Below are 27943 nucleotides of genomic sequence, written 5' to 3' on the forward strand. Positions count from 1 at the left end.
AAACTTTTTCACTAGGAGGGTGGTGAAACACTGGAATGCGTTGCCTAGGGAGGTGGTGGAATCTCCTTCCTTAGAAGTTTTTAAGGTCAGGCTTGACAAAGCCCTGGCTGGGATGATTTAATTGGGGATGGGTCCTGCTTTTGAGCAGGGGGTTGGACTAGATGACCTCCTGAGGTCCCTTCCAACCCTGATATTCTATGATTCTATGATTCCTAATCTTGAGACTTTAATCAGGTCAACAAGGTGAATTTGCTCTATGATCTTTATTTTAGCTTGTTTTGGTGCCCCAGATTTAGAGAGTGAGGTCACTTCTGGTGCTATTTGGCTGTCCAGGTGGATGTTAAGAAGCCTTTATCACTTTTTCAAGAAGCGTAGAAGAAAACCACATCATCCTTTCCAAAAAACGATTAGGTAAATAAGGTTGCTTTTATTTTATCAACTGCAGGGAGAAGCAGACATGATGTGCTCTGGGGGTGAATCACTATGGACACATAAAGCTGCCTGTTGCCAAAATCTGTTTAAATTTGAACTGATTAGATTGCCAGATTTTGTGGTGGAGTCATGTTGAATGATGGCTTAAAGAGAGGGAGGGATAGCTCAGTGGTTTGAGCATTAGCCTGCTAAAACTAGGGTTGTGAGTTTCATCCTTGAGGGGGCCATTTAGGGATCTGGGGCAAAAACTGGGGATTGGTCCTGCTTTGAGCAGGGGGTTGGACTAGATGACCTCCTTTGGTCCCTTCCAACCCTGATATTCTATGATTCTAACTGTCCACATCCGAGGTCAATAAAGTACTATTAATAATATGTTTCACTGATGCCAACTCTTGAGATTTTTATCTTGAGACTCATGACAGGTGTTCTTCTTGACTGGAGGTAAGTGATTAAGAAAAAAAAAGATGGCTGAGATTTAAAAAAAAGCTACTAGCCTTTCTGCTTATGAAGAAATCTTGAAAACATGACCAGAGTGTACCCAAAGTTTCAAAATCCAGAAGGCAAATTAAAGTAACCCCCATCACCACCAGCTAAAGAAACAGATCTTAAGATGATTAAAGAAAACTTAGTTTGATAGCATCCTGTCTGGCAAGAAATCACTTATCATGGTAGTGGTTGTAAAACCCTCATTTCTGTATTGTTTTATCTTTATGGTCCCCACTTTTCTATTGTTAATCTGTCTGGTTCTCTAATTGTTTCGGTCTGCTGTATAATTAATTTTGCTAGGTGTAAGTTAATTAGGGTAGTGGGATACAATTGGTTAGAGAATTATGTTACAATATGCTAGGATTGGTTAGCTAAATTTCTGTAAAATAATTGGTTAAGGTATACCTAAGAATACTACTATATAAACTGAGGTCAAACAGGAAGTGGAATGGAAATTGGAATCATGCTTGCTAAGGGGGGGGAACGGGAATAGGGAAAGGGGAACAGGGACACAGGCAAGGCTCTGCGACATCAGAGCTGGGAAGGGGGACATGGGGTAAATGCTCTGCGACATCAGAGCTGGGAAGCGGGACACGGAGTAAACGGTCTGTGGTGTCAGAGCTGGGAAGGGAGACACGGGGTAAATGCTCTGCCATGCCAGAGCTGGGAACGGAACACTGGGGAACAGACTCTATTGGCGTATAGACATAAGCTTGACTGGTGTAAAGGGCTTCAAAATATGCTTGGTTAAAAACTAACCCCAATAAACATTGCATTGTTTGCACTTCGGACTTCTGGTCTTTTGCTGCTTGCTGTTTGCGTGACAAGAACCAGAGGAGAGGGTGAAGGGAAAGCCCCCACGATTTTGGGGGCCTGATTCATGATTTTTGAATGCTTAGGGTTGGTAATATTGCTTGTTTGTCCTGCATTCCCCCAAAACCTAAAGCTCCTGCTGAAGTTAAATAGGAGTTCTGGATGAGCCAGGAATAAAGGATTAGACCCTTAATCCTCACAACATCCTGTACAAGTTGTTATCTCAAGCAGAGAGGATAAGTGATTTGCTCAAGGCCAAACAAGAAAGTGGCATAAAGAAGATGAAAAGTCAGCTCCCAGCTCAGCTCCCAATTGACTAGACCAGTAGATCTCTAACTCTGATCCATGGACCATTGTGAGTCTGTGGAAAAGGGGGCTGCTGACCTGGTGTTGGCTACCCTACTTGTTTCTTATTGCTAAATCATGTTAAAAACAGCTAGAATACATCAAGCATTTTCTTAATATTACTTTTTCCATTTAAAACTATTTCTATAATTGCCACACTGATGTTATGCACTTGGTACTGGGAGGGGAGATAGTGCAATTGTAAATGGAAGGGGAATTATCTACAATACCATCTCTGTAGTAGGATAAAATTGAAAAAATTGAGAACTGCTAATGAAGGCCTTGCTGCTTCTCCACCAAGTTTTTTGATTGAATTATTTTAATTGTGCCCCAAATCATCCTTTGATTGCAGAGTCACCAAATAGTCTTGGACATATTCATCAATTTCAATAAATACCATACAATGAATGTTGGGAGGGAGAGGGGAGTTGTTTTTTTGTTTTGGGTTTGTTTGGGTTTTTTTGTGGATTTTATTACAATTCCATTTCCTGTTCAGGGTTTAATCTGCAGATGAATATCAGGGGCATTTTCAATTTCTGATTGTGAATCTCTGCAGGATTCTGTACAATGGGGGATTCTGGACAGGACATTGCTTTGAGATGGAATTGGATTGCCAGAAGTGCCACTACCAGCTGCTGGGCATTAAGCTCTTGCTGACTCTTAAATAGCTTTTTAAATTTATCATAGTTTTCTCAGTGGAATAGTAAAATTGGATGCAGTGTTGTGGGACGTATGCCACAATTCATCATTTTATTGCAGAGATGCAATGGACTTAAATATATCTTTAAAAATTCTACACAATGTGGGTGCACAATCCTGCAGCCCTTACTCACTATTGTTTTAAATTAAAGGTTTTATCCTGTTAAGAGGTTAGTTATGTGAATAGGACAATAGGATCAGACACATACTTTTCGGTAGTTTCATGACCTCTGGATTTAAGTGGAGGAGGAGGGCATAACAGGCACTTCAGGGTGGCGAGGTTCCTTCACATCACTGGTTTACTCAGGTTGACATTCAGCTCTGTTAAAATGCTCTTTTGAGAAGAAGTCCCTCAGCAGGGATCCAGTTCTGGAAGTGCTAAGCACTTTCAATTCTTATTGACCTCAGTGGCAGTTAAGAGCCCTCATCATAAGCCAAAACACTCCTTGAAACTTTTTAGGATTACACCACGAAATAGCACAGAACAGCGATTGGACCGGGGAGGGGTAGGGGTGGAGAGTTTAGGGGACGTATCTCTTCAAATTGGCTTTTATTGAGAGTACAGAACCTGCAAGGCCTATGGCAGCAGGACCAATATTGCTCCAAATAAATAAGAGGATATTGATTTTCTATCAGATAGTAAACTTTAAGGTCCATAAGTATTATAAAAAACATCATCCACAGATTTCAGAGCAGCAGCCGTGTTAGTCTGTATTCGCAAAAAAGAAAAGGAGTACTTGTGGCACCTTAGAGACTAACAAATTTATTTGAGCATAAGCTTTCGTGAGCTGCAGCTCACTTCATTGGATGCATTCAGTGGAAAATACAGTGGGGAGATTTATATACATAGAGAATATGAAACAATGGGTGTTGCCATACACACTGTAACGAGTCGGAGAACACTTCAGTCTCTCTGGTCACTCGATTACAGACCTAAAAGTGGCAATTCTTCAACAAAAAAACCTTCAAAAACAGACTCCAACGAGAGACTGCTGAATTGGAATTAATTTGCAAACTGGATACAATTAACTTAGGCTTGAATAGAGACTGGGAGTGGATGGGTCATTAAACAAAGTAAAACTATTTCCCCATGTTTATTCCACCCCCCCACTCCCCACTGTTCCTCAGACTTTCTTGTCAACTGCTGGAAATGGCCCACCTTGATTATCACTACAAAAGGTTTTTTCCTCCCCCGCTCTCCTGCTGGTAATAGCTCACCTTAGATGATCACTCTCGTTACAGTGTGTATGGTAACAACCATTGTTTCATGTTCTCTATGTACATAAATCTCCCCACTGTATTTTCCACTGAATGCATCCGATGAAGTGAGCTGTAGCTGATGAAAGCTTATGCTCAAATAAATTTGTTAGTCTGTAAGGTGCCACAAGTACTCCTTTTCATCATCCACAGAGTAACCCTATTGATTTCAGACGAGTTACATCTGAGAAGAGTTTTGCCTTGCCTAACCATGGTTCACACACTGTTACTGTCTTAGTGCTGCATTAAACACTGGCTGAAATATCATTTTCCTCACTACATTCTGTATTCAAATTGGCTTCGGAGCAGATAAGTTCCTTGTTTTCTCCTTTTTACCATTCCTTTAGATCACAGAATCACAGAAGATCAGGGTTGGAAGGGACCTCAGGAGGTCATCTAGTCCAACCCCCTGCTCAAAGCAGGACCAGATCAAATACCGTTCCTTTTTTTTGGGGGTGTGTGGGGGAGGATGGACAGATCCCTAAATGGCCCCCTCAAGGATTGAACTCTCAACCAGGCCAATGCTCAAACCACTGAGCTATCCCTCCCCTGTCAGCAAAACTTATGTCACTCAGGGGTGTGAATATTACACACACACACACACACACACACAAGCCCCGAGTGACAAATTATGTCAGCATGAGCACTAGTGTGCTTGTTGGGGGTGGATTATGTCAACGGGAGAGCTCTCTCCCCCATCGGCATAGAGCGGCTACACAAGAGATCCTACAGCAGCACAGCTGCACCACTGTAATCTCTCTAGTGTAAACATTGCCAAAGTCTTTTGCAGACCCCTTAAGACATAGTCCATGGACTCAGACCGCAGGTTGAGAATCACTGCGATAAAGGACAGATTTAAAGAGCATTTTTAATTGAAAAGCTCAAATTTTTGATAGGGCCATTTCTAGTTCTTACAGTTAATAACCTTACATTGACAGATCTTAAAGTCTGCCACACTGTAACTGCTCAGTGATCTATGGAGCAACCCAGAAACAGTGAAGAGTGTGTGTGTAAAACTGTTATATTTCCAAATCTAGTCCATTTCAATTAGAGGTTGTCCATGCAGTCCGTGGGTAACAAAATATTCCAAGTACAACTGGGGTGTCAATTTTTGTCCAGAAATGTGCCATGAGCGGGAAGGAGGAAGGCTGTGGAGTTCTGTGTATTTGCATGAAGCCATAACAGGGTAAGCCACTTATTATGTAGCTGCTGGCTTGCAGCACTTGGAATTTAAAGGGATGTTTTCATCATTTAGGACTAAAATATGTGTAATCATTTGAAATATTGCCGGCTATTGATGGATTTATTTTAATGTGTGCAGCACAAGTAGTTCCGTTAACTAATGCAAAAAGCTGTCTTTATTGTTTCTTTAAATAGAACTGTTTAATTCTGAATTCCATGATAGCTACAGAAATGGAAAGAGTGACTGAACTTGGACAATAAACCAAAAGATGGACATGGTTAATGTTACTGCTGGGATGCACTTAAAGCCAAAGCTCATGGGAAAGCAGAGTGGTTGCACAAATACAATCTTCAAGTCATCAATTAATTATCATTGGAAACCCTTTTTACCAAACTCTTTATATTGATGAATGCATAAACATTCTTAAGCTGGCAGTGATGGTGATGCACTGGCAGGCTTTTCCCTTATCAAGGATTCAACTCCTGTATGGGAGAGCAGGTTTATCTGAACTTCTTTAAAACAGAAATCTTGAAAGCATTAAATTTGGTGCCCCTTTGTTAACATAATTTTCTGTGGTGGAAAATATGTATACAAATGCAGAGAAAACACATTTCAAAGAAAATCTGGAGATTTTATTCATTTTATTTCATTAAGAGTTCCTGAAATAAAACAAAAGCTAAAGTGCCCCAGGAAACAAATAACTATTTTTGGTGAGATTCCTACATAGAAATTGCATGGAAAAATAATTGGCAATTCTAATTGTCCTTGTAATGACTAAGGCCCCAAAATTATGAATTATTACTTTTTAATAAAGTAATAATTGTCCTGGCATCAAGGCTTTCTAGAACAGATATGGGACAGGGAGCAGAGAGAATAAAAAACTCAAAATCTAGCAACAAGCTTTCGTCAGACTTTCCAAATAGTCTGAGGGAAACTCTAGTTTCTGAAGCCTTTCACAAGAGTGCAGCTGCATGTGAATGAATGAATTGAAATGGAGGTTTCAAATATTAAGATACCATATTATGTTGCCAGATACAGTAGTGGGAAAAATAGGGAACCACATTGTATCAACCACTGTGATTAAATAAAGTTATATGTATAAAAGGAAAGTCAACTATAAGTTATACAGCATTGGGCAAAATATTGTAAACCTTAATGAGAGATTTGACCTAATGGGAAATCCTTAGGGAAAGAAAGGGGTTGCATTCATATTGATTTATTTTACTTTACTGATAAAGGTAAGAAATGAGGCTAATGTTTGCAATCCAGCTTGCTTATGTTATCAACTTAGTGAAATACATCTGTGCTGAAAGAGGCAATAAATAAAAGGGATTGAAAGCAAATAATATGTTATAAGGACACTAGATCCCAGAGTACAATAATCAGAAATGCAACTATTTGATCAAGAAGGCGCAGACTCAGCTCAGCCATACATACAAAAGCCCCACCATTGTTGCTGAAACAAGGAGGCAGTAATGGAAGATTTATACTGCTATTCCAACCTGCTGGAGAACAACAGTTTTTGAAGTGACTTTTCATTGTATAATGGACTGTTATAACAAGTTTAAAGAGCATCAAAGAACACGGAGGGACTTTGTATAAACTGTATGAACTTTAAACGGGACATTTCAGCAACTACTAGTGTGCTGATGGAGAAACTGCAACTTGAGCAAGCATAGCATGCAAAGTTGGCCAAGGGATCCACCACACTGGGGCCCATGGAAACCATTAGAGGAGGTAAGTTACTGACTGGAGAAAACCAGCCAGAGTTCAATGTATATCCCAGATGGCTGTACCAACAGATAGGCCTAAATTGTCTTACATAAGCTGGTATGACAATATATTTTGTACAGAGACTGGAAAATTCCAGTTCTAGTTGCAAGAACTCAAAGGGGATGCCTTGTTCCTTAGTGAATAGTGAGAGCAGATGACTCTCATTTTGGTTGGACATTACAAATCTTTAGCAGAAGTATGGGTTGCCATCTGATTGGTCCATGCCATTAATTCCAAGAAGAGGAACTAAGTTGGACCAACCGGTAGAAACAACTTGTTTCCTTCAGCACATCGCTTCCCAAAAGCTGAAGACACCTGGAAGGGAGAAGACTGAGGTCCTGGGCTGGCCATCTGGGAGTCCTCCTGGTGACATCAAGCGCCTATCTTGGATAGACACCTCTAAATGTCTTTTTCTATTTTCCAGCAATTTGGGTTGCCCACTAGTGCAAAAGGAAAAGTCTATAGTTGTGTCCATCCTTTGCTCCACCTGTGTTTGCAGTGTCAACTCCTGCTCAGAATGATAATTGAATTGAAAGCTGATGGCCGAGCAAAGATCTGGTGATAAGTAACACACCAACTTCCTCTTGGGTGATGACCCAAATAAGACAATCGACTACCTGAAACTGGTGCCTGAGTAGTAAGGAAGTATTCATGCTTGTATATGTGTTTTAAAGATTGTCACAGAGTTATTGTGAGTCCCTGCTTTGTAACAGGTTCCAATCAAGATTGTTGTAAAGTAGCTTTGAAGCTGAATAAGTTACTGCTGTTAACTAAGATTGCTGAACACTGTTCATATGTCTATCATAGCTAGTGGTTTCATACTGCCTTTCAATTTCTAGGTATATACTGTACAGACATAAAACAAGACCAAGTGTGCAAGCCTCTTAAACAGCACTCAGGCCATACAATTTGTCATAAATGTAGGAGTTTATGTTAGATAGATAGGAGTGTTAATCAGATCCTCAGGCTAATATAATTTTGTTGGGAAGCAGGTTACGAGGGTTGACTACTATAGATCCACTGGGAAGGAGTCCCTGGCAAATTGGTGTGTATGCTTAGAATCTTGTGAAATTCTTTTATCTTTTACAATATTTCGATTTTTTCAGGATTTTCTGTGTATTATTTTGTCTTATTCATTTCCCCCCATATGCTAATGTTCTGTCTTCTGTGTGTGGGGGGGGAGGGAAGGGGGGTGAATGACCCAGCTACCCCTCCCACCACCCCAGTCATGATGTTGGAGGGGTGGCTGGACCAAAACTGAGTGGTGCTGCAACCCCATCAGAGAGCCAGGCTCAGTCCCACAGGATAGGAGCTGCTGCTGCAGAATGACTTTTTCATTTTTGTTCATTTTATACATTGTTTTTCATGTTATTTTGTATTTGCAAAAAACACGGTTCTACTTATGCTTTAGCTTTGGATTGTTTTTCCTCTGTGTTAGCAACCCTGGAGTTGATAACCATGTGGCATAAATGAGGTCCTATTCTGAGAGATCCAGTCAAAAATCTAAACAAAATTACCTTCCAAGAATAGTGATTGAATAGAAATGTAGTTTTCTATTATGGCTGTGTTTTTTGATTCTGAAAACCTGGTTGGTTATCAAATCATTTTTGGTTTGTTAGCAAATTCATAGTTAATACTATTTTTTCTTTTTTTTCTTTCTTGTATCCTATGCTATTAGTTGCTGTAAAAGAGAGTTAATAAAACTATAAAATTAAATTCAACTCTTGAGTCTATTTTCTTTAGCTAATCAATCAAAATTCAAAGAACCCTAGGAAAGGTGGTACATGTAATCAGTTTGCTTAACTAAGTTTTGTTTTATGCCCTATCTTTTTTACATCCTCTGGCTAAGAAGGCTGAGTCATTACTTTTCACTTATTCTCCAAATAACTTTTCACCAAACTGTCACTTTGGTTCTCTCCTTTTCCAAACTGCCCTGGAAGTAGCCCCTTGAACATAAGTCATTCCCTACATAGGTACAGTTACTATTGCATCATTATTATTAAACTGATAAAAGGACATATTTTGTACACAATACATAATTAACTTGTGGCAGTGAGTTCCACAGGTTATCATTGGGGCCAGATGCCTAGTAGGATTCAAAAAAGGATTAGATTTTTATATGGATAAGGAGAGCTTCTACTGCCACGATAAATCAGATAAAACTTATGAAGTGATGTAAACCCTCAGACTGACTGACAAGAAGCTGGAGGAAGAGAAAATGTCCATATATATGTTTAGTTCAAGGTTTTCAAAGTTCTGTACCACACAGAGCAGAGGCTGAAGCACAAACAGCAGATAGATATTGAAGGAAGAATTTGCTCTTCATTCCTTTTTTACTTTAAATCCTGCTGCTGCATCACAAGTATGCAGAGTTCATGTCTTGTGCCTTGCTGACCTTTGGTCATGATGGTCTTAACCTCCTCTGACAGCTGTTCATGGAAAAGAAACCATTTGTTCCGGATCAGGAAGTCTTTTTTGGCCAGCACATGTTAGTTATCTGCTAGATAAATTTGGAGAGTAGTTGAAGAGGGTAGCCAGGAGATCCAGGCACTTCCTTCTCCTAACCTCTTGTGAACTTCTGGCACAGTAAGAGGACCTTGAACAAGATGTGTGTAAAGATACTCAAAGCCCTTCTGGGGGACCCTTTTTTCCCCTTGGATTATTTATAGTCTCAGTTTCACTGACAGCCCAGCACCAGATGCCTTCCACAGAATTCAGCTGGAGGAGAAACTACTGTGAAGACACAACCTTCAAAGAGGTTGGAAGAGACAATCAGATGGGCACAGCCAGGCACCATAATGCTCAATTACTGTATATATTTTTGTTGGTTCTTCAGAAGGGCTAATTTCCCAAAGATGAGCAAATTTAATGTTAAATGAAATTTAAATTTAAATGAAATTCATTTAGCAGGGAAAATTTAGATGGAAAAATATGGATGTAAATGGAAAGTTCTTTAAGAAGAGTTTATTAGGTAGCCAAAAAGACACTATTCTACAATCAAGAAAGAAAACATCCTGTTTCAGTGGCAACATGAAAGCAGCAATTAGAAATAAAAAAGCAACATGTAACAAATGGAAAAGGGGAAATAAATAGCAATCAAAATAAATTAGAAATTATGAAGTGTAGAAATTTTTTAAGGGAAGCTAAAGACATCAGGCGTGATCCATGGCTGATAGGACTAAGGACAATATCTAGGAGCTTTTACACTATATTATGAAAAAAGAAATCTTGATAATTGTATGGGTTCATTAGATGAAGATGGTAAAACTGTTAATGATGCAGAAAAGGCAGACATGTTCAATAAATATTTCTGTATTTGGAAAGAAGGAGGCTGATGTGCTTGCATCACATGAGGCTTATGAAGCACTTTCCCGTCCATTAATAACTAAAGAGGATGTTAAATAATGTCTACTAAAGAGAAACATTTTTTAACTCAGCAGACCAGTATAACTTGCACCCAAGAGTCCTAAAAGAACTGGCTGAGGAGATATGTGGCCCACTGGTGTTAATTTACAATAAATCTTGGAATATTAAAGAAATTCCAGAAGCCTGTGATGATCTTCGAAAAATGCAAGTGGGACGACCTCAGTAACTATAGGTTACTGACATCAATCTGAGGCAAAATAATGGAAAACCTGATACAGGATTCAACTGATAAAGAATTAAAGGACTGGAATATAATTAATGCCTGTCAACAAGACTTTATGGAAAATAGGTCTTGTCAAACAAATCTTATTTCGTTCTTTGAGACTGCAAGTTTGGTTGACAAAGGTAAATGTAATAGACTTTTGTTAGTCATTTGACTTAGTATCACACAACATTCTGGTTTTTAAAAAATCAGCACTGGAATTTATGTTTTAGTGAAACACAGATTATTGGTCTCAATACAGGGACAACTGAGCGAAATTCTAAGGTCTGTGATATATAGACTGGATGAATGGTCCTTTCTGGTCTTAAACTTTATGAATGTTGTAATAAGCCATCAGATGGCACCTAAGTGTGAGCAGCCAAGTCCTGGAGGATCAACAGCCAAAAAAGGCAAGAAGCCAGAGGATTTCAGGGCAGTTGGGAGGAGCCAGGGAAGGCATGAGTGCCACATTGGCAGGAATGTGTGTGTGTGTGGGGGGGGGGGGTTCTCAGTGCAAAGGAGGACTATGTTGCTCTGGATGTGGGGCTACCTGAGCCTGGGGAACAGGACTCTGATGGACACTGCTAGAATGGGGCTGATGGTGAACACTTTGGTTTCAGACTCATGTGTGTCCCAAGGGAAGGTGAAGGCTGAGAAGCAATGTACCCCACTAGGCTAGAAGTCTATACTGAGCAGCTACCACATCAGGCTAGGGCATCCCCATTCTCTTTGCAACACTGGTGGGATTAGAGGCTTCCGGTAGTGAGAAGGGTTTGGGCCACCTCCGGAGGTGGGGGAAGGGAATGTGCTATTGTTTCATTGTTCCTGAGTTCCCTTAAGACCCCATCCCCTTTCAGCCTGTTGGTTGGTACCATTCCCTTGCCTACAGTTCTTTTATATAAATGGTCTCAGAACTCCTCTGTGTGGGTCTTTGCGTCAGGGGCTTCTGGATCCATGTAAGCAAAGGGGGTCTATGCCAGATCTGAAGAAAAATAGCTGTAGGCTCACTACCTTAAGACATCTACCAGTACCTGTGTCCAGCGCAGAGGTGGTGGTGGTGATGGGAGGTTGGTACGATATCTTTACAATGTGTTTATAACATTGTTTGCTGCAGGATGAATGGAAATTGGGCCCCTTAGGGCACTCATTAGTAACACTGGTTTTCTTTGCTTCACAATACACACAGATGTTATGCTGTTCTATAGGAGGTGTTTTGCTTTATAGCTCCAGTGACATTGATCACAGAAGTAGCAGTAGCCTCCCCACTAATTTAACTGTTAAATAATCTAGAGAGTAGGTGGAAATGGTAAACACTGAAGTGGGTGTGACCATTGCCTCCACCTTTGTTATTTTACATTTGAAAGGTTTCTTACTGCCTTAGGCAGCTGGCTAAGAAGAGCTGTAACTACGGAGCTGTTGCACAGACAAATCTCACCCACCTTTGCTTGCTTACAGTTTACAAATATGTTAGAAATAAAGAATTACCTTCACAATGTCCTTTTTAAAAGGGTTAATTTGGATTTTGAATAGGAAAAATGCATGGGGAGTGATTGTAACAAACTCCCAAACTTCAATCCAACTTCATTTAATCAAGAGAGTTTCATATGTGTACATAGGATGGATCACTAGAGTTCTACAATTCCTTGCTTAGCTCCAAGTTTAAACCCATAAAGTTTACCCTGAATTCTTCAGGGGAAGTAGCTTGCTGAGGGTTTGTCCCTCTTAGTCTCTGGATTCCCCCTCCCCAACATGAGTCTGGATCTTGGGAGATCCACAGGAGGTAAAAGACATTAATGCCTCTTGTGTCTGTTCTGCCAACTGTCTCTATAGGTTCCTGTCAGTCTCTGTAGAACTGGTGCATCTAAGATCTCCTCCCATCATGACTGCCCCTTTACTCCCCTGTTAAGTGGGATTTTACATAGCATGAACAAGCCCCCATAAATCTCCCCTGAAGAGGAATGGAAAGGAGATGTCCACACTGTAAAATCCATGATCACACAGACCAGCTCCATCGATGATAAAACACATCCCTGAGACAACTAGAGTGACTGCTTACATGAAAAAGTAATATTAGGAACCCATTATGTATTTTCATTTTCTTCTTTTAATGCAATTTGTTGCTGGAAACAAGGAGGAAAGCACTGTGTCCAGCAGCTTTCTGTAGACCAGCAACAAATGCTCCATCGATGTCAGATTGGAAACCACTGACCTAACCAATCTATCCTGCATTCAGCACCATGGTATCTATGAACTTAAAAACAATTACATAAGGTCAGGTAGGCTAAACACTTTTGATGGCTGGGGCTCTCTCCCTCTATTGTCTCACACATCTTCTGCTCACTTAATTACTCTTTCTGGGAAGTAGTTATTATGGTAAAGCTATGGTGAAAAGATGGGTCCTACATTTTTGTCTGAAGATAATGAGATTTACAGTTGTTCTAATCTGTTATGAAAATACGTTCCATAACAGTGGCCCAGCCACCAAGAGAGATTTGTCCCCTGCGCCTACAAATTTTACCTTGGTAACTGAGATTGTCTAGACCCTGCCCAATGACAGCAAAACCTTGAATACAATCTAGTATTTGATGGGGAGCCTGGGGTTGTCAGATATAGAATAGTAATAACCAAAACTTTGTGATACCTATATTTATTTCTTTTTAAACAGCATCTGAACACTTTTCTGACCAAACTGGGTCCCTTTCTAGAACTTTTTAGAAATATAGGAGTTAAGAGGATCTGGAGTTAAGAACTTTTAAAAAACATGGCCAAGTTCTACCATTACTCAGCTAACCCTTAGTACAATCAGGACAATTGCATTGAAGAATCTGATCAGACGCTGGGGTGTGATGGGATCATTGGTGTGTAGCTCCATGCTCTACTTTCATATGTACTACAAGTGTATTAAATCAAAACAAACTCAATTACTAGAATTTACTGTTAATCATCTTGCATATCATAATGGGATGGCCTTGGCCTTTAAAGAATAAGGACGCTCAGGGCCAGCCAACCCTTTCCCAAGGACATGGCCAGTTTAAGGAAGACATGTTAAGGGAGCAGCTGACATACCGATGAATGAAGATCAGGTGCTCATCAGAGAAAAGTCTAAAAACCCAGCTGTTAGCTGACTTTGAAGGACAGACAAGGCTCTATGAAGCAGGGCTGTTATGAACGACTGCACAGCCCCAGAAAGAAAGGTTGTGTAATCCCTTAGCTAGGGGGAAGGGTTTGGGCCTGAGGGGCCAAAAGAAAAAGACAGTATCATATTGTATCGTATCGTACTGTTGTTCTTCGAGATGTGGGTGCAGACGTACATTCCACTCAGATGGGCACGTGTCCAGTGCACCAAAGTCGGAGAACTCTGCTTAGCAGTACCTTTTGGGGTGGTACTTCTGCCCTCTGGCCCTCGTATTCCTTCCCATGGCTATATAGGGTTAGCACCATCCAAGTCCTCCCCCATTTCTTTGCACCAGAATCCAAGTCTAGAGCCTCAGATGCAGAGGGTACAGAGGGTAGGTTGTGGAATACATGTCTGCACCCACATCTTGAAGAACAACAGTTACAATACAAGTAAGTAACCACCTTTTCTTCTTTGAGTGGTGCAGAAGTATATTTCACTCAGGTGACTCACAAGCAGTATTCCTAGGAGGTGGGGCTTGGAGTCTACTTAAACAGTGACTGCAGAAGTGCCTTCCCACAGTTAGCATCCAACCTAGATGCTGCAGTAATCACATAATGTTTGGCAAAAGTATATATGAAAGACCAGATAGCAGTCCTACAAATGTCCACTCTTGAAACATCACTGAGAAATGTGATGGATGTTGCTTTGATTCTCATGTAATGAGCCCATAATGACTTTGGGAATATAGCCTGAGCAACTCCATAAGCCATGGTAATTCAGGAAGTTATCCATGTGTAAATGGTCTGCGTGGAGACCAAATGACCTTTCATCCAATCCACATAGAAAACAAAAAGCCGAAGTGATGAATGAAATGGTTTAGCCTTTTCCAGACAGAATGCAAGCACTGCCTCACATATAACATATGGAGATGCTGCTCATCTGGATTTCAGTGCGGTTTAGGGAAGTGTAAAAGCAAATAAATAACTTGCTTAAATCAAAACTACAAAACCACCTTACACAAAAGCTTTGGATGTGGTCTTCAGGACACTTTGTCTTTGAGGAACTGAGTATATGGAATTCTGCCATTAAGTCTTGGAACGTGCTGACTCTTCTTGCGGACACTATAGCCACAAGAAAGGCTGTCTTCTGGAAGTGTAGAGACAGCTTGCTATTGGCTCAGACAGAGGACCCACAAGGGCAGCTGGTACAGTGTTAAGGTCCCACAATGGAACCATTTCCACTACAGGAGATAACAAGTGGACGATGCCCTTTAGAAATCTCACTACCATGGTGTTTGAGAAAATCAACTTTCCTTGTATGGGAGAATGGAGTGCTGAGACCACCACCAACTGAACCCCCAATAGTTAGACCAGAAGATTTCAAATGTAGCAGGTCATCCAAAATGTCCTGAATACAAGCCAAAATGGGTTGAATTCCCTTCAATGTTGACCAAAGAAAAAACCATCTCCACTTAGGACCTCATAGATGGCTTTCTACTATTAAGCAGGGTCTTCTAAGCTGCTTCCAATCATTGCCCTTTCTCCTCATCTAGCCTTGTACCATCCATGCTGTGAGGTGTTGGCTGTTCAACGCCGGATGAACAACCTGGCTGGGGTGCTGAGTCAGCAAGTTGGGAAGGAGAGGAAGAGGTTTGGGAGACTGGGGAGAGAGACTGAGAAGGTGAGAGAGCTGATGTTGTCTCAGCCAGACTGGTGCAATATGTATCAGTTTGGCAGGGTCCAACTTCAGTTTGAGGATAACCTGACAGATGAGAGAGATGGAGGAAGGTATACGTTAGGTCCCCTCTCCAGTTCAGGTGGAAGGCATCAGTTAGGGATGCTCAACTCAGTCCCACTCAGGAACAAAATTGATGACCTTCCTATTGTCCTTTGTTGCAAATAAGTCAACTCACTAGATGCCCCATTCCCTGAAAGTGGACTTCACCAAGCTGCTCTTTACAGATCTTTCATAATTGTTCAAGAAAGTTCTGCGGAGACCGTTGGCCAACTGGTTTTGAGAGCCAGTAAGTATGCCGCTGTGGGCATGTCTTCCTCAGTACAGAAGTACCAAAACTTTGTGTCCTGGCAAAGCTGGTTGGAGTTGGCTCCTCCCTGCTTGTTCATATCATACACTGTAGTGGTATTGTCAGTGAGTATGTGAACCGCTGCTCCCCTGAACTGATCCTGGAAGGCTGACGCACATTGCAAATGGCCCAAAGTGTCAGTACATTGATATGACAGGATACCTCCTGCTCCAGCCATAAACCCTGAATGCATCCGATGAAGTGAGCTGTAGTTCACGAAAGCTTATGCTCAAATAAATTTGTTAGGCTCTAAGGTGCCACAAGTACTCCTCTTCTTTTTGCGGATACAGACTAACACGGCTGCTACTCTGAAACCTGAATCTTTAGCATCCCTTTATACACTCCCCAACCTATTGTGGAGGAATTGGTGACTACCATTCTAGTTGGCGGACGACAGACATAGGGGACTTCCTGGCACACATTGATCTGTTCTCTCCACCATAGTAACAAGTCCAGTAATTCTGGAGGCACCTAGCATTGGCCACTGTTGGAAGACAAGATATTGGGCTAGATGGACCTTTGGTCTGACCCAGTATGGCCGTTCTTATGTTCTTATGGCACTTGGGCAAGCTTGTCCAATGACTGGCAACTTGGGCAACAGACCAACTACAAACATGACTGAAGAGGATGAAGTTACAACCTCGCATGCTGAACCACATAAGTGCATGCAGCCATATAGCCCAGTAACTTCAAGTATACATGGATGGTGGTTGAAGGATGCAACTAGAAAGCTAAACAAAGGCACCAAACTGTCTGGAATCACTCATATGGGAGAAACCTCCACAGAATTATAAAGTCCAGTATGGTCCCAATTAATTTGATTTAGTGGGATTCAAGTCAATTTTGCTTTGTTCAAAACCAGCCTCAGTCAGTAAGGACCCAGGGACTAGAACCCAGGTTTGCAGGGTCTGGGGCAACTGATACTCCTACAGTGCCACAAGGAGGCCATGCAGAGGTACAGCCAGGGTGCACTGTGGAGAGTAGGTGCTGCAGGAAGTATTGCCTAAGAGACACAGAATGACAGGACCCTGTGACCCTCTGATTGGCTAAGTGCTCCTAATTAACCCCAGGGGTTGCCCCAGGAAGTTGTCTGGGCAACCACACAGACTTTGGCCTGCTGCAATGCAAGATTTTCCCTTGTCTCATTTCTGGTCTCTGAATCTGTCCTGACTCTGAACCTGGTATTACCTCTGCTCTCCAGTCTCTGACCCTGGCCTGACTCTGAACCTGACTCTTGTTTATGGGACCTGGCCTTGTGATTCCTCCAACTCCAGCACGGCAACTCCCATCCCTGGTGGGCAGACCTCAGCCCAGCTGTGACTGCCAGACTGCCTATGCCCCAGTCCTTTACACAGTCAATTGAAGAGGTCCAGTGTAAACTGGACATGACTGAGGACATGTTCCTTGGATCTATGTCTGAGTAATCAGTCATCTAGGAACAAGAATACATGAATTTCCCACCTTTTGAGATAGGGTGCTACCATTATCATACATTTAATAAAGACATGTGGGGCTGATGATGGGCCAAAGGGAAGAGTTGTTTAACTCTCTGGAGGATTCTGGTAATTTATTTGTAAACTTGTCCCAATTTACAAAGTCATATTTAGCTAATAATGCTTGCAGGTTGGCAATGTGCATTTATAATGAGGAGGTTGAATAAAGTTTCCTCCCCATCAAATCTAATATTTTAGACTTTTTGCCTTTGGGTTCATGTGACGGGGTGAACTAGGCCCAGAGGTCCCCCGTCGGAGGCCTCAGTGTCGTATCACACCTGATCCCAGAGAGGAGCAGAACAGAAGTCCTCCAAGCAGCCAACGAGGGAGGCTGCAGGGAAGCGGCCAATAAGGGAGGCTGCAGGGAGTAGCCAATCAGGGTCCAGCAGGCTCATATAAAAGGAGTTGCAGGGGCAGAGTCAGTCAGCTGCTGCCTGGAGCTGGAAGAGTGAGTGAGACCTGTGTTCCTGGCTGGGTGTAGAACCACAGAGCCCAGCTGGCAGGGACTGGGGGAGCGAGAGAGAGCACCTGGCTTGCTGCTAGGACTTAGCCCAAACAGGTGCTGGCAGGGACTGGGGGAACAAAGAGGAGCTCCTGGCTGGCTGCTGGGACTGAGTAAGGACTGAGCCCAGGGAGGGCTGCAGTAAGACAGTGTGTCCAGAAAGGAACCCTTGGAGGTATGGCCTGATACCAGGGCCAGGACTGATTAAAGACCACAGACAAACCCAGGGCCATCCCTAGCTATTTTGGTGCCCTAGCAGGGGGCTGTGTGGGACCCCAGGCCTCCACAGGGAGGAGCCAGGGGGGCTGGCTCCAGTCCTTCATCGGGGAAGGGAGCTGGCCGCTTCCTGCGGGAAGTGGAGTGACCTGGCCCCAGCCTGTCCCGCTCCCCTGGCTCCCAGCCGCACCCCCACCCCGCCAAGCCTGGGAGCCAGGAGAGCAGAGCAGGCTGGGGCCAGGTCTCTCCACTTACCATGCAGTGAGTGCAGGGTCAGGCCTGGCTGCAATCTTTAGGGGAGTGGGGGCGGGGTTAGGGTGGAGCAGGGGTGGGAAGAGGCGGGGCTGGGGCATGGAAGGGACAGGGTAGAGCAGGGGCAGGGGCCCTGGGCAAGAGCCGGAGCAGGGGCTAGAGCAGCACGCAGCTGCACAGGGCACCAGGAAATTTGGTGCCCCCAATTTCCTGGTGCCCTACGCAGCTGTGTGCTTTGTGTATGGGTAAGGACGGCTCTGGACACACCCAACCAGAAGGGGCGCTTGCGAGAGGTAGGTGCAACGCTGTTATATGTAGATTTATACCTCCCCTGCTGCATTCTCTCATTTGCTACTGCCAGGGCATTAGGCAGTGGATGTGAACAAAAACACTCCAAACCATGCATGGGGACATAATATTTCTTGTCAGTATGCTTAGATATGGGGCATTATAATCACTGGGGTATTCCACAGAGATTTAGCAGGCTCTAATATTGCTTCATTTATAAGGAGAGTGACTCTCCAGGGAGTTGAGGATTGAGAATATTCACTAATTTAGGGGTGTTCTCCTGAACAAATTCAGCTTGAATACCCAACAACAATGCGATTTGTCTCAGGAAGTCTTAATATTATTTAAAATACTCAGGTATTGAAGATAAAGACTCAGGCACCGCAGCATTTTCTGGTGAAGAGGAAGAAGAGGGAAGTGGAATAACCAGAACCTCTTGTAGTGACATCTGACCACATCAAGGGTTCAGGTGGTACCAGGTCAAAGGAGCCTCCCCCCCCCCGTTCCCCCCACCCCCATTCTCTGTCTCTGTCTGTAGCACAGGTGGCTCAGGCAGAGAGACTACCAGAGGAACAGATGATCTACCCCCAAAGTGTATGATCGGGACCTTGCCAACCGAGGAGCCTCCCAGGAATTCCAAAGAGGCCACTGTGTGTAAGGGTATGACACTAGTGGCCAGTAGGAGCTAGGCCAGGAAGCATTGTCCCTACTGCAGGAGCAGTACTGATCTTGGTACCTGATGATCCCAAGACAGCCATGACAACCTCCGAGAGTGATACTACCAAAGTGAAGGAGCGGGAGACATCTCTGCACCTGAAGATCCTTCTAAGTAGCCCAGTGGTAGAGGAGGAGCCGTACTAGGCAAAGCTAACAAACGGCTTTGCATCATCCACAGTCCAACATGATGGGCTCATAGGCACCAACAATGGAACCGTAGAAGGCACCATAATCACATATGATACCAAAGCAGGCATTGGTGCCTAAGATGAAGTTTGGTACCAGATCTACGTATGTAGACTGTGCTGGAATTATCATTGGTATGAAGATAGCATCTGTGTGAGCAGGAGGCCAATGAAAACCCAGGCCCTGGGTATAAGGCAGCACAGATGATAGCAACCACACCGAAAAGTGCAGGGGATGCCAATGGCACTGAAGATGAGACCATCTGTAGCGGGGCTCTTGCCCCGCTCTGGCTCAGAATGGGTTAAAGCCAGCCCTTGGAGAGGGCTGGAGCTGAGGGAAAAGCTAGGCTGATTGGGGGAAGCAGCCACAGCTGGGGCCACACCACAATCAGGCCACAGCTGGCTCTATAAGAGGGCTGTGAGCCAGGAGCTCAGACACAGAGACTTTCTCTTTAGCTTCTGAGAGAGAAGGACTGGCTGCCTGGGAGAAAAGGGTACCTGGAGCGGAGCAGGGCTGGGGAAGGCCTAGAGGAGCTGGGGAGCTCCAACCTGGAAAACCCCCAGGCTGCAGACCTTGCTAACGGCCAGGAAAGGTACTGGGGCTACAGAGGTGTAGCCTGGGAATAGGCAGAGGCAGCTGGTCCAACCCCCTTGCCAATGATGAGTGGTTTACAGACTGCAGTCTGCCCCAGCGAATGGGGGCTAGATGGTGACTGGCTGTAGCCACTGAGGCAAGGTGGGGATAGAGGGTTGGGGGTTCCCCTGGGTGGGGAGACCCAGATTATGGGTTACTGCTAGGGGCAGCACCCAAGGCAAAGGGCCACTGGGGTCCAGGAGGGACATGGGGGCCAGCAGTAGGCAAGACTAGCCTGCAGAGGGCTGTCCGGGCTGGAAGAGCTAATTCCCAAGGCAACCAGCAGGAGGCGCCGCACCAGTGCGGCGTTGCCTCGCTACACCACCACAGACAAATCCTCTTGAATGAGTGGCAAGTCAGGAACAGACTGGAACAGCAAGTCCACTGCTGCCTGATATATCAGCAGTGTGGAGACTGTCAGTACCAACATCATTATTGTCGATACCAGATTCAATGGTCACTCCAGGGGTGGAACCAGCATTGACGGTATGGAGTCTAATTGATCAGGCCTCAGTACCAGCAAGATGGTTGACAGCCTGCCTCTATCCTCTGTACTGAAAGAATCATGGTGCCAGTCCACACACCTCCTAGATGGGGAGGAGGAATCTGTTCGGACGCTGGAGCTGCCCTGGTCTGTCTTACAGGTTCTTTCCCCCAAGGGACCAGAAGAAGGGGAACAATCCCTCTTTCTCTTGGGTGATCAGTCTGAGTCCAGATGTAGAGCTGCAGTCTACCTTGTTCAGGCACTCTTTGAGGGGCGGGGCTGTGATCAGCAGCAGTCCCTGGTGGCGATGAAGTGAGCCACATAGCCTGCTCCACAAAGTGCTGCTTCAAATGCAAGTCCCATGCCACCTGCATTCTGTTCTTAAAAGACTTGCAAATAGAGCACCTAACCTTAATGTTCCCTTCCCAAAGGCACAGTAAACATTGCGTGTGGGGGTTACTAACAGGTATAGCAACCCTGATGGACGATGTTTGAAATCCAGAGAAGTCATTACCCCAGGCTAAACTCTAATAACTACACTAAACTAACCCTTAAGGTATTACTAAATTATTTATAGAACAAACCTCAGAAACATTGTGATAATGAACATGAGGTTAAGACCACACTGAACACTCCCACTCAAGCCACAAGTGGTGGGAAGGAAGTGAGAGGGTAGGGATCGGTGCAGTCCTGCTCTTATATAGCCACGAGAGGAGCTACAAGGGCCAGAGGCTGTGAGGCTTCAGGTACTGCTAAGCGAAGTTCTCTGGCTTTGGTGTGCTGGGTATGCATACACCCAACTGGAATACATCTTTGCCACCACTCAAAAAACTATATTTATACAAATTTAATAAACTGGACCCTTGGAAGGGGAATATTATTTTAAGTATTTTCAGCTGTGAACAAGTTACTTGTGAGAAACAAGAGGGACTGATGGTGGTGTATCTGCAAAGCCATGAAGGTTTGTGCTCTGGGATGGCACCTTGTCACACACATTTTTAAAATAATTTCTTAGAATACTAATCTATTACGTAACCTTCTGTAACCACTCTGATGGATGTGTAGAACATCTCACAAAGACAACGCAACAGCCACTTTATACAATATATTTTGAAGTTTCATTTGAAAAAAATGGTTACTCACCTTCTCATAACTGTTGTTCTTCAAGATGTGTTGTTCATGTCCATTCCAATCAGGTGTGCGCGCGTGCACGTGCATGATGGCCAGAAGATTTTTCCCTTAGCAGCATCTGTCAGGTTGGCCGGGGCACCCCCTGGAGTTGCGCCCTTATGGCGCCTAATATATAGCCCTGACAACCCACCACCCCTTCAGTTCCTTCTTGCTGGCTATTCCAACAGAGGGATAGGAGGGTGGGTATTGGAATGGACATGAACAACATATCTCGAAGAACAACAATTATGAGAAGGTGAGTAACTGTTTTTTCTTCTTCGAGTGTTTGTTCATGTCTATTCCGATCAGGTGACTCCCAAGCAAAATTAGGAGGTGGGGTCAGAGCTGTCCTGTGACTGGAGTACTGCTCTACCAAAGGCTGTATCATCTCTGGCCTGTCTAGCAATTGCATAGTATGCGGCGAAAGTGTATATCGATGACCACATCGCCGCCCTACAGATTTTCTGGGTGGGGACTTGAGCCAGGAAAGCTGTTGATGAAGCTTGTGATCTTGTAGCGTGCGCCATTATTGGGGGCGCTGGGATCCCTGCTAGATTGGTAATGCAGGCCACAATCCATGATGAAATGCGCTGTGTCAAAACAGGCTTGCCCTTCAATCTGTCACTACTGAGACAAAGAGCTGTACTGACTTCCTGAACAGTTTCGTCCTTTCTATGTTAAAGGCCAGTGCTCTGTGGACTTTGAGAGTGTGGAGTCTCTGCTGTCTGCTACTTGCATGAGGCTTGGGGTAGAACACCGTGAGGAAAACGTCCTGGTTGATGTGGAACTGCGATACCACCTTTGGGAGGAAGGCCGGCTGGGGTCTGAGCTGAACCTTGTCCTTAAAAAACACGGTGTAGGGCGGCTCGGATGTTAGAGCCCTAAGCCCCATCACTCTCCAGGCTGAAGTTATCGCCACCAGGAACGCAATCTTGTAGGAAAGGTAGAGCAGGGAGCATGTTGCTAGAAGCTCAAAGGGATGCCCCATGAGCCTAAAGAGGACCAAGTTAAGGTCCCAAGCAGGAACCGGTTGGCGGACGTGCGGATACAACCAGTCAAGGCTCTTCGGGAAGCAACTGACCAGGGGGTTAGTGAAAGCCGAGCAGCCCCGTACCCCCGGGTGGAAAGCTGAGATTGCAGCCAGGTGTACTCTTATAGAAGACAAGGAGAGACCTTCCTGCTTTAGGTGGAAAAGATAATCCAAAATCTGGGGCAATAAAGCTAGTGCCAGGAGAAAGTTGGGCTGAGCTGACCAGATTGAAAATCTCTTCCACTTGGTCAGGTACGTGGCCCTAGTGGAGGGTTTCCTCCTGCCCAAGAGAACCTGTCTGACTTGTTTTGAACAGGAGAGCTCGGACGGGTTCAGCCATGGAGCCTCCAGGCTGTGAGATGAAGTGACTCCAGGTTTGGGTGCTAGAACTGCCCGTGATCCTGCGTGAGAAGGTCTGGGAAAAATGGCAGGGTAATCGGGGCTCCCACTGACATATCTAGGAGAGGCGTGTACCAATGCTGGCAGGGCCAGGCTGGTGCTATGAGAATGACCCGAGCCCGGTCTCTGCGGATCTTGAGCAGGACCTTGTGGACGAGCGGTATGGGTGGGAAGGCGTATATAAGCGGTCCCCCACAATGGAGGACGACTGTGGAGCCCAGACTGTGATTCTGGAAGGAGCAGAACTGCTGACACTTCCTGTTGCATTGCATGGCAAAGAGGTCGATCAGGGGACAGCCCCCCCTCTGGAAGAGCGAAGATGCGACATCCGGGTGAAGAGACCACTCGTGACTGTGAAAAGACCTGCTGAGGCTGTCCACCAGCTTGCTTTGGACCCCTGGAAGGTACAATGCCTGTAGATCAACTGAGTGCTTTATACAAAAGTCCCATAACCGGAGGGCTTTCTGGCATAGGGGAGAGGAAAGAAGAAGTGGGACCGCTAAAAACTGAGGATGGAGTGGAGGTCAAGGATAATCTAGGCATGGCCCAATATCTAAACAAATACTTTGCCTCAGTCTTTAATAAGACTAAAGAGGATCTTAGGGATAATGGTAGCATGATAAATGGGAATGAGGATATGGAGGTAGACATCACCATATCTGAGGTAGAAGCGAAACTCAAACAGCTTAATGGGACTAAATCGGGGGGCCCAGATAATCTTCATCCAAGAATATTAAAAGAATTGGCACAAGAAATTGCAAGCCCATTAGCAAGAATTTTTAATGAATCTGTAAACTCAGGGGTTGTACCGTATGATTGGAGGATTGCTAACATAGTTCCTATTTTTAAGAAAGGGAAAAAAAGTGATCCAAGTAATTATAGGCCTGTTAGTTTGACATCTGTAGTATGCAAGGTCTTGGAAAAAATTTTGAAGGAGAAGGTAGTTAAGGACATTGAAGTCAATGGTAATTGGGACAAAATACAACATGGTTTTACAAAAGGTAGATCGTGCCAAACCAACCTGATCTCCTTCTTTGAGAAAGTAACAGATTTTTTAGATAAAGGAAACGCAGTGGATCTAATTTACTTAGATTTTAGTAAGGCGTTTGATACGGTGCCACATGGGGAATTATTAGTTAAATTGGATAAGATGGGCATCAATAGGAATATTGAAAGGTGGATAGGGAATTGGTTAAAGGGGAGACTACAACGGGTCCTACTGAAAGGTGAACTGTCAAGTTGGAGGGAGGTTACCAGTGGAGTTCCTCAGGGATCGGTTTTGGGACCAATCTTATTTAATCTTTTTATTACTGACCTGGGCACAAAAAGTGGGAGTGTGCTAATAAAGTTTGCAGATGATACAAAGCTGGGAGGTATTGCTAATTTAGAGAAGGACAGGGATACCCTACAGGAGGATCTGGATGACCTTGTAAACTGGAGTAATAGGAATAGGATGAAATTTAATAGTGAGAAGTGTAAGGTCATGCATTTAGGGATTAATAACAAGAATTTTAGTTATAAGCTAGGGACGCATCAACTAGAAGTAACGGAGGAGGAAAAGGACCTTGGAGTATTGGTTGATCATAGGATGTCTATGAGCTGCCAATGTGATATGGCTGTGAAAAAAGCTAATGTCGTCTTGGGATGCATCAGGAGAGGTATTTCCAGTAGGGATAAGGAGGTTTTAGTACCGTTATATAAGGCACTGGTGAGACCTCACCTGGAGTACTGTGTGCAGTTCTGGTCTCCCATGTTTAAGAAGGATGAATTCAAACTGGAACAGGTACAGAGAAGGGCTACTAGGATGATCCGAGGAATGGAAAACTTGTCTTATGAAAGGAGACTCAGGGAGCTTGGCTTGTTTAGCCTAACTAAAAGAAGGCTGAGGGGAGATATGATTGCTCTCTATAAATATATCAGAGGGATAAATACCAGAGAGGGAGAGGAATTATTTAAACTCAGTACCAATGTGGACACAAGAACAAATGGATATAAACTGGCCACTAGGAAATTTAGATTAGAAATTAGACGAAGGTTTCTAACCATCAGAGGAGTGAAGTTTTGGAATAGCCTTCCGAGGGAAGTAGTGGGGGCAAAAGATCTATCTTGCTTTAAGATTAAACTCGATAAGTTTATGGAGGAGATGGTATGATGGGATAACATGGTTTTGGTAATTAAATATTCATGGTAAATAGGCCCAATGGCCTGTGATGGGTTTTAGATGGGGTAAGATCCAAGTTACCTGGGAAAGAATTTTCTGTAGTATCTGGCTGATGAATCTTGCCCATATGCTCAGGGTTTAGCTGATCGCCATATTTGGGGTCGGGAAGGAATTTTCCTCCAGGGCAGATTGGAAGAGGCCCTGGAGGTTTTTCGCCTTCCTCTGTAGCATGGGGCACGGGTCACTTGCTGGAGGATTCTCTGCTCCTTGAGGTCTTTAAACTACAATTTGAGGACTTCAATAGCACAGATATAGGTGTGAGGTTTTTTTTGTAAGAGTGGTGGGTGAAATTCTGTGGCCTGCGTTGTGCAGGAGGTCAGACTAGATGATCATAATGGTCCCTTCTGACCTAAATATCTATGAATCTATGAAAGTGCATCCCTGTTGTTTGATATAGAATATTGTGGTTGTATAGTCTGTCATGACCAATACGCATCGACCTGCTAGATACGGGCAGAATGACTGACACACTAGGTGTACCGCCCTGAGCTCCCTGACACTGATATGAAGACAGATCTGTCTGTGACCAGAGGCCTGTCTGTGACCAGAGGCCCTGAGTCCTGTGGTCCCCCAGATGAACCCCCCCCCAACAAATCTGACGTGTCTGTTACTAGCGTCAGGGATGGTTGTGGGGCAGCGAAGGGGACTCCTGAGCACACCTGTTGAGCGTCCATCCACCACAGGAGTCAAGGATGGGGTGAGGCAGGGTCACGATCCTGTCCAAGCTGTCCCTGGCAGGTCTGTACACTGACGTAAGTCACGACTGAAGCAGCCGAAGCCTGAGTCTGGCATGTCAAGCCACGTACATACAGGCTGCCATGTGGTAAGCAGTTTGAGATAATTTCTCACAGTGGTGGTGGGGAACTGCCTGAGTCCCTGGATCATGGCATCGAGGGCCTGGAACCTCGCCTGCGGGAGGAATGCTTTGGCTTGGGTTGAGTCCAGAATCGCTCCTATGAACTCTATCCTCTGGACCGGGGACAGAGTTGATTTTTGCCTCGTTTAGTAGGAGGCCCAGATTCTCGAAGGTGGCTCTGATGAATGCCACCTGAGTCTCCACCTGAGCCCTGGATTGGCCTTTGATCAGCCAGTCATCGAGATATGGGAACATCTGTACCTGATTTTTCAGCAGAAAGGTGGCAACAACTGCCATGCAGTTGGTAAAGACTCAAGGTGCTGCTGACAGGCAGAAAGGGAGAACCGTAAATTGGTAATGGGAACCGTTGACCACAAACCTGAGGTACTTTCTGTGGTTTTGCGCTATTGCTATGTGAAAGTACGTGTCCTTCAAGTTGAGGGCAGCGTACCAGTCTGCTGGATCCAATGAGGGGATAATGGAGGTCAAGGAGACCTCAGAAGGTCATCTAGTCCAACCCCCTGCTCAAAAGCAGGACCCATCCCCAATTAAATCATCCCAGCCAGGGCTTTGTCAAGCCTGACCTTAAAAACTTCTAAGGAAGGAGATTCCACCACCTCCCTAGGCAACGCATTCCAGTGTTTCACCACCCTCCTAGTGAAAAAGTTTTTCCTAATATCCAACCTAAACCTCCCCCACTGCAACTTGAGACCATTACTCCTTGTCCTGTCCTCTTCCACCACTGAGAATAGTCTAGAACCATCCTCTCTGGAACCACCTCTCAGGTAGCTGAAAGCAGCTATCAAATCCTCCCTCATTCTTCTCTTCTGCAGACTAAACAATCCCAGTTCCCTCAGCCTCTCCTCATAACTCATGTGTTCCAGACCCCTAACCATTTTTGTTGCCCTTCGCTGGACTCTCTCCAATTTATCCACATCCTCCTTGTAGTGTGGGGCCCAAAACTGGACACAGTACTCCAGATGAGGCCTCACCAATGTCGAATAGAGGGGGATGATCACGTCCCTCGATCTGCTCGCTATGCCCCTACTTATACATCCCAAAATGCCATTGGCCTTCTTGGCAACAAGGGCACACTGCTGACTCATATCCAGCTTCTCGTCCACTGTCACCCCTAGGTCCTTTTCTGCACAACTGCTGCCTAGCCATTCGGTCCCTAGTCTGTAGCGGTGCATTGGGTTCTTCCGTCCTAAGTGCAGGATCCTGCACTTATCCTTATTGAACCTAATCAGATTTCTTTTGGCCCAATCCTCCAATTTGTCTAGGTCCCTCTGTATCCTATCCCTGCCCTCCAGCGTATCTACCACTCCTCCCAGTTTAGTATCATCCGCAAATTTGCTGAGAGTGCAATCCACACCATCCTCCAGATCATTTATGAAGATACTGAACAAAACTGGCCCCAGGACCGACCCCTGGGGCACTCCACTTGACACCGGCTGCCAACTAGACATGGAGCCATTGATAATTACCCATTCAGCCCGACAATCTAGCCAACTTTGTATCCACCTTATAGTGCATTCATCCAGCCCATACTTCTTTAACTTGCTGACAAGAATACTGTGGGAGATAGTGTCAAAAGCTTTGCTAAAGTCAAGAAACAATACATCCACTGCTTTCCCTTCATCCACAGAACCAATAATCTCATCATAGAAGGCGACTAG

General features: G+C 44.4%; 1 long non-coding RNA gene across 3 annotated transcripts in view; it reads right to left on the bottom strand.

Moving 5' to 3' along the window:
* The window catches only part of LOC144262595 (uncharacterized), a 127274-nt gene that overhangs the window by 25531 nt on the left and 73800 nt on the right, over window positions 1-27943 (bottom strand). The window lies entirely within an intron of this gene.

This window comes from Eretmochelys imbricata, chromosome 3, assembly GCF_965152235.1.
Source record: "Eretmochelys imbricata isolate rEreImb1 chromosome 3, rEreImb1.hap1, whole genome shotgun sequence".
Classification (NCBI taxonomy): Eukaryota; Metazoa; Chordata; order Testudines; family Cheloniidae; genus Eretmochelys; species Eretmochelys imbricata.